This window comes from Heteronotia binoei, chromosome 18, assembly GCF_032191835.1.
Source record: "Heteronotia binoei isolate CCM8104 ecotype False Entrance Well chromosome 18, APGP_CSIRO_Hbin_v1, whole genome shotgun sequence".
In the NCBI taxonomy this organism is placed as follows: domain Eukaryota; kingdom Metazoa; phylum Chordata; class Lepidosauria; order Squamata; family Gekkonidae; genus Heteronotia; species Heteronotia binoei.
This window is the reverse complement of record NC_083240.1, coordinates 29,643,281-29,651,263: the sequence shown is the minus strand read 5'-3', so window position 1 is coordinate 29,651,263 and position 7,983 is coordinate 29,643,281.

Below are 7,983 nucleotides of genomic sequence, written 5' to 3'. Positions count from 1 at the left end.
CAGAAATCCCTGCCATGGCTGTGGGAGGCCTTGTGACTGCTATACTGATAGGGCTTTTTTTGTAGCAAGAACTCCTTTGCATATTAGGCCATGCCTTCCTGATGTAGCCAATCCTCCAAGAGCTTATAGGGCTCTTCTAACAGGGCCTACTGTAAGCTCTTGGAGGATTGGCTACATCGAGGAGGTGTGGCCTAATATGCAAAGGAGTTCGTGCTACAAAAAAAAGCCCTACCAGGGACTATTCAGTTAAGACAAACAAGCTGTGGGTGTTAGGTTGCCAATCCCCAGGTGGGGGCTGGGGATTCCCCGGTTTTGAGGCCCTCCCCCCGCTTCAGGTTCATCAGAAAGTGCAGGGGAGGAGAGGTAAATGTCTGCAGGGAACTCTATTATTCACTGTGAAGACTGATTCCCATAGGAAATGATGGAGAATTGATCCACGGTGTCTGGGACTCTGGGGGGATATCTTTTGAGTTAGAGGCACCAAATTTGCAGAATAGCATCCAGTGCCTCTCCCCAAAATCCCCCCAAGTTTCAAAAAGATTGGACCAGGGGGGTCCAGTTTTATGAGCCCCCAAAGAAGGTGCCCCTAGACTTCATTATTTCCTATGGAAGGAAGGCATTTAAAAGGTGTGTGGTCCCTTTAGGTGTGATGGTCAGAACTCCCTTTGGAGTTCGATTATGCTTGTCACAACCTTGCTCCTGGCTCCACCCCCAAAGTCCCCAGGTATTTCTTGAATTGGACTTGGCAACCCTATGTGGGTGCATGAGGAATCAGGGGGAGGAGGGAACACTCCGCCCCCAATATATCCCCCTCCAGGGTTTTATGAACTTCCAGGGGCTTTAGCAGGTGACTAAAATCAAGCTAACTCATACTATAGTATTTCCTGTTATTATGTGTGGGTGTAAAAGCAGGGACAGTGAAGAAAGCGGATAGGAAGAAAGTAGATTCCTTTGAAACATGGTGTTGGAGGAGAGTTTTATGTCCTCTGTAGGCCACCAAAAAGACAAATAGGTGGGTTCCAGGTCAAATCAAGCCTGAACTCCCCTTAGAAACTAAAGTGACCAAACTGAGCCTATTATACTTTGGTCACATTATGAGAAGACAAAAAGAGTCACTGGAAAAGGCAGCCATGCTAGGAAAAGTGGAAGCCCACAGGAAAAGAGGCAGACCCAATGTGAGATGGACAGACTCAGCCAAGGGAGCTGCTGCCCTCGGTTGGTAAGACGTGAGCAAAGCTGTTAACGGTAGGACATTTAGGAAGATGTTCAGTCATAGGGTTGCCATAGGTCAGAAGCAGCTTGACAGCACTACACACACATACACACACAAGCAGGTCGACTCCCTGAGCCAGTTTGGTGTAGCGGTTAAGTGTGCGGACTCTTATCTGGGAGAACTGGGTTTGATTCCCCACTCCTCCATTTGCAGCTGCTGGAATCGCCTTGGGTCAGCCATAGCTCTCGCAGGCGTTGTCCTTGAAAGGGCAGCTGCTGTAAGAGCCCTCTCCCCCACCTCACAGGGTGTCTGTCATGGGGGAAGAAGATAAAGGAGATTGTAAGCCGCTCTGAGATTGTGATTCAGAGAGAAGGGTGGGGTATAAACCTGCAGTCGTCACCTTCTTCCTCCCTCCTCAACATCCAATGCCTCCTGGAGACTACTTGGTCATTAGCATATTTTGCAGCTTTCTCCCCTTTGGCTTAATGTAATCTTTTCTGCATACTTGCAGAATCCCCCCCCCATTACATAATACTTGGTGTAGTGGGTAGAGTGTTGGACTAGGACCTGGGAGACCCAGATTCAAATCCCTGTCAGTGTGGTGTGGTGGTTAGAATCTTGGACCAAAATCTGGGAGACCCAGGTTCAAATCCTCACTTGTGCCATGGAAGCTTGCTGTAGGGTTGCCAGCCTTCAGGTGTGGCCTGGAGATCTCCCGCTTTGAGAACCGATCTCCAGCTGGCAGAGATCAGCTCCCCTGGAGAAAATAGCTGCTTTGAAGGGTGGACTGTAGGGCATTGTACCTGGCTGAGGCCTCTCACTCCTGGATCCACCCCCAAAGTCTCCACGTATTTTCCAAGACAGACCTAGCAAGCCTAGCTTGCTGGTTGACCTTGGACAATCACACATTCTCAGCCCTACCTTGACCTTTTACAGCGTCCATGTTATGAGAAAGGGAGTATGATGAGCCACGTTGGTTCCCCTACTAGAGAGAAAGGCAGAGTATAAATGAAGTAAAAGCATGTTTACCCCTCCCCCCTCCCCACTAACCTCACAAGAACCTCAACAAGGTTAGATTGAGAGATGACTGGCCCAAATCAACCCAGTGAGCTTTCTAGGTAAGGGGGATTTGAACTTGGATCCCACCAGTGCATGTGCAGCTATTGATTCCAGGAGCCTAACAAGTCAACCTTCGCAGTTAATTGGCTATTTTCATTTGGCCAACCGGCAGTCAAAACCCGAGCGCTTATGTAAGAGCTGTTTGTATTAGATTATATCGATCTTTATTTATAAAAGTGTTGTGGGCTTTTGTCTCCAGGGTAACCAAACCCTTAACTGGCTGACTGCTGTCAACCATGGCTCGGGGTAGAAAGCAGAAGCCGACTGCAACGGTCCCCTCCCCAGACTGTGAGAAGGCGGGATGGGGGTATTCCAGGCAAACTGTGCTCTGGATTGGCCAGGTATTCCTGTTTGTACATTAGTCTCGTAAGTGAGGCCAGGTAATTTGGCAAAAGCAGTTTAACCAAATATAGGGAAAGTCAATGAAGGCAGCAGTGAAACAAACGGGTTCTGTAAGCTCAGAAAAGCAGAGAAAGTATCCATGGAGGGCAAGGCACATTTCAGTGGAAGAACAAATGCCCACTCTTGCATATATTTAAAATCGAATTGGGCACTTGAGACCTTTTGCTTGTGGGTATTCTTATGTAGCTGTCAGAGCTGAGCTCCTTTTAACATCTGAGTGAACGTTTTTGGTTGTGTCGGAACCCTCCTCTCGGCCTGCCGAACGGGCCTGAACTGGTCTCAGACAGCCAAACTGATCCATGAAAAAGCTGCTGGCTGCCTATTGAACGCAAAATGGTCGGTATTCAAACATCCATATCATTCCATGAATCTGTTAGCCAAACTGGTGGACCTATCGTCCATGAATTTGCCAGATCACCTTTTCAAAGCCACCTAAGGGCATGGCTCTGGTTTATCTATCTATTTATGTTTAATGAAAAGTTTAGACCGCCTCTCCAGATTCCTGCTTGATGGTAGGCCTAAAATCTCCATAAATTTATCATCAATATAAAAAGCCAAGGCAAGCTATTAAAACACAGATGTGCACCAACTTAATTCTGTGTTGTGTGAAGATAGCATCCCAACTGGATTGGGAATAGGAATGCTGGGTTGGGGAATTCTATTTAGTTGGGGAATTTTAGAGGGATAGACTGGGATCCAAGGGACTTTTTACATTTATGGAAGAGTTGTTGTAATCCAGTGGATTTGCAAAACTCCTTTCTTTGTAATGCCGCATTGCATCCTGCTTTTGAAATTCAAGGCAGTTTGCTCTGCAGCATGAGGGATGATGAGGGCTGCTGTGCAGACTAAGAGGGTGAGAATTCCTCTTGGTCTCATTAAGGTAGTTATTTTAATTCCTGGAGTTTGGGGGCGGAGTCTGGGAAGGCTGGGGCTTGAGGAGGGGAAGGACTTCAGTGGGGTATAATCCCATAGAGTCCACCTTCCAAAGCAGCCATTTTCTCCAGGCAAATCAATCTTTTGTTTCCTGGAGATCAGTTGGAATCCCAGGAGGTCTCCAGCCACTACCTGGAGGCTGGCAACCCTATGTGTGGTCAGGAGATCAGCTGTAATTCTGGGAGATCTCCAAGCCCCATCAGGAGTTTGGCAACCCAATGTGAAGAAAGAGTTTCTCTCCAACATGGCTAAATAGAACCCGCAAAACTAGAGGTGGTATATTTCTAAATTCCATTCACTTGGAGGCACAAACTGAGTTGTGGGTTGAGCCTCTATGCCTTTCCTTGTAGGTCTTCTGGGGCAACTGGTTGGCCGCAATCAGGGCTGGAATTCCAGCAGGTGCTCCTTTGCAATTAGGCCGCCCCCTCCTGATGTAGCCAGTCCTCCAAGAGCTTACAAGAAAGAGCCTTGTAAGCTCTTGGAGGATTGGCTACATCTGGGGTATGTGGCCTAATATGCAAAGGAGCTCCTGCTAGAATTCCACCCCTGGTCACAATGGAAACAGGATGCTGGACTGGTCAGAACTTTAGGTCTGTTCTAGCTGGCTTCTTCTGATGTGCTTACCTAGTTGTTGTTCCGCAGTTTGCACGGCAACCGTTCCACATCAGGGCACAGCATGAGAACTGGGTGAAAGACCTGAACAAATCAATTAGAATGTGTGTGTGTGTGTGTTACCCACCACCACCACTACAGACGAGTTGGGGAAACAGTGGGGGGGAGGAGAGAGAGACTCACAGTCGAAAGCAATTGGCTCTGACTCTTTGCTTCGAACCTCTGAAGCAAAGTGGAGAGGCACATGGGATGACAATAGAGTTACTGGAGGGATGGCTGATAACCATCAGATGTCCTAACGCAGACTTCAGAATCTGATGGCAATAGTTTATGATGTGGATCTGGGCTATGGCAGGCAGTCCTTATAAAGCCAGAGGAAATGGCTCATAACTGCCGGTATGAAATGAAGCCTTGTAGGGAAGCCTCAGCGCCCCATTGCACAGATGTGGTGACAATAAGGAAGCCAAGATATCTAAATTTAACAGCAAAGGGGCTTGTAAAAGATGCAGCCTGTCACGTAGAACGTATGGCCAAAATCAGACCGCTCTCATGCATGTTGTGGGGTGGGGGGAGGAATTGTGTGTTCACTGCTCTTCAACCCCACCAGCTCAGCAGGTGGGATACTGAAAGAAACTGGAAGGGCTTGGATGAATCAGGCTGAAGGTCCACTAATCTGTGTCCTCTCTCCCATGTCCTCTCTCCCACGTGAGCCAACCAGGAGCTTCCAAGAAGCTCACCAGCAAGGTACAAAGGCCTTTTCCAGTTGATACCTGATGTGTGGTTTTTAGAGGTAGTTTGTCTCTATATATGGAGGCTCTATAATGATCATGACCAGGGCTTCTTTTCTGGAAAAGAGGATCTCTCAAGAGAGAAATGAAAGAGAAACACATGGGATTCTTTGGAACAATATTATTTGCATGCGCTAGAGACTTGCCTCTCCTTTAAAGCTGTTTCCAAACTTTATACATGTCACCAATTTCCTCAGTACTTTTTCGGGTCTTGCTTTTGGCGCTTAATGCTGAATGATGACCTTGAAGCAACTAGGTTTTAATTGGGGCTTTTTTTGAGCAGGAACGCAGTTCTGTCTGGCTTGGTGTCAGGGAGTGTGGCCCTAATATGCAAATGAGTTCCTGCTGAGCTTTTTCTACAAAAATGTCCTATGTGGAACAATGGTGATGCCAGGTGGTGTGGCCTAATATGCAAATAAGTTCCTGATGGGCTTTTTCTTTTTTTAAAAAAAGCTCTGGTTTTAATGTATTTTGTTGTATCAAAGATTATCATGCTCTCCTAATGCCCCTCATGAACTTTTAGACATTTTTGATAATTTTGTTTCCACATAGAGGTTCTGGAACTCTCTTCTGGTGCTTTTCCTCGAGGAGGGGGGACCCCGATCATGACTAACAAGAACATCCCTAGGGATCACACCAAAATTCCCATCCAGTGGCAGACTGGGTCTAAAAATATTGGTCGCCAGGAGACATAGGGGGCCCACCCACAGCTATAAGGCTATCATTTAATTTTTGTAAGAAATAAATAAAATTTTCAAAAAAATACATAAGTGGAAAAAAGGTACAATTAAAACTTTTGCGAAATATATATATTTTAGTAATTACAGTGTACATATATTGTACATATTAGTGACAGTGTACAGTAGATACTAAATGTAAATACAGACTGCATTTTCTCCAGGGGAGCTGATCTCTGCTAGCTGGAGATCAGTCGTAAAAGCAGGAGATCCCCAGGCCCCACCTGGAGGCTGGCAACCCTAAATACAACATAAATTTTAGTTGCATTATAGTAATAATGCTGGAACCTCTATTATATTTTCAAGCTACTAAAAGGTTGTTAACATTTTAAACATATTGCCTAATGTTTAAGGGGGCCCACTTCATCGGGGGCCCACTTGCCATTGGGCAAACTGACATCTGGCCAGTCCACCACTGTTCCCATCGTGTTTCCTAAGAGGTTAATCAGATGCCTCCAGCAAGCCCACGATCAGTGCCTGAATGTACCAGCCCCCACCACCACTGTTACCCTTCCTAATGAGTGGAATTCATAGGTTCACTGCTTCTGACCATGGAAGTTCCATTTACCCATCATCTCCTTAATTAATCTGTCTAATCGTCTTTTGAAACTAAGGGCGCTGTCATCACTACGTGGGATAGCTTTACATATTCTGTAACCCTTTTGCAGATTTCACTTTGAGATGGATTAAAATAGGTGCATCCTCTTGCCCCCCCCCCACTTAAAAAAATCCCAAGAATGCCACATATATGGTGCTTGGAATGTGCACAACGTCTTGTGGATGTTCTCCCTTTAATGCAAGGACTTCCTGATTTCCGTATGTGGAAAATCTTCCTAGGGCAAGCAGCTTAGATCAGCTCTGGCGTTGCCTAAAGATCAAGTTGTAATAAAGTTTCACAACTGAAACCATGACATAAAGCAGCAGCAACTTTTAAAAAAAATAGTCTATAGGTGCTCGTTTTGAATGCTGCACGTACGGAACGTGGCACACAATTACAGACGCACAGCGTCCAGGCATTTGAAGCTTACAAAAATGCTAAGCCTGGATTGAGCACTAGCCCAGGGTGTGTCAGCCTTGCATCATTGAAGAGCCAAACGATGTCAAAATTCAAAGCAAGAGGTCCACAAACAGCTGATAAAACTTCACACAACTGAAGCTATATGACTTAACATTTCTGATCATTGATATTGTTGGTTAATACTCCATAAAGCTACTGTAGCCCAATCACTGCAGCTTGCACGTCCAGTATTAGGAAGAGATGTGAGTTCTCATAAGAAGTAATAAGCATATACAGGAGTGCCCTGCACAGTTATTTCAGGGTGCAGGCATAAATCTGCACATGATTTGCACACAGACACCCAGCAACTGTTCGCCTCTCTCCTTTCCCTTTCTGTAAAGTATCTCTAAGAAACCCTTTAAGACCTATAAAAATCTCTGCCAGCCTTCACACAGTGGTTATTCTAGCTCCTCATCGGCCCTTCCAAAACATTCTAAGCTGAAGATTTCATTTTATTTTTAAAAGACCCATATTTGGCTCCAGAGCTACTGACTGAAGACCTTTGAACTAGATCATAAATATCATTCAAACCATTTTCCAGCCTTGCCAGTTTTGTGATCTCTTCCTTTGTTCCGGCATGACTGAGATGTACCAGTTTCTCCATTTCTACGACATGCCGGTTTTTCCCTAGTCATTCCCTTTGATCTGAAAGATAACTTAACAGTGTCTGACATGTACAGCTTTCGCAATATGTTTTTTTCCCAGTGAGAATCCGTATTTTAGAAAAAATTAGAAATTTGCTATCACTTGGCCTGTTTCTCAACCAGAAGCTCTCCTAGGAGGATCCTGTCAATAAAAGAGTGATGAGCTATACTTTGGTTTCTGAGCAAACAACTGGCACCTTTTCCTGTTTCCAGTGAGGGTACGAAAACAAGGGCATTCCTGTTTTAAACCCCCCCCCCCCGCCCACAGGACGCATCTGGGGAGGTACTGCTGTAGATTACAAAAACGCTTCATAGTCAAGATTGCTGTTCAGTGGCTCAGTCAGACATTGCCCGTATTCCATTTTCAACATGGCTCCACTTCACTAGAGAAACCTTAGTTGATAGATCAAATGTTTTATTTGATAGCTTTTGTTATAGAAGAGGAATCCTTCTCCCCCCTGCCTTTTTCCCCCCTTAG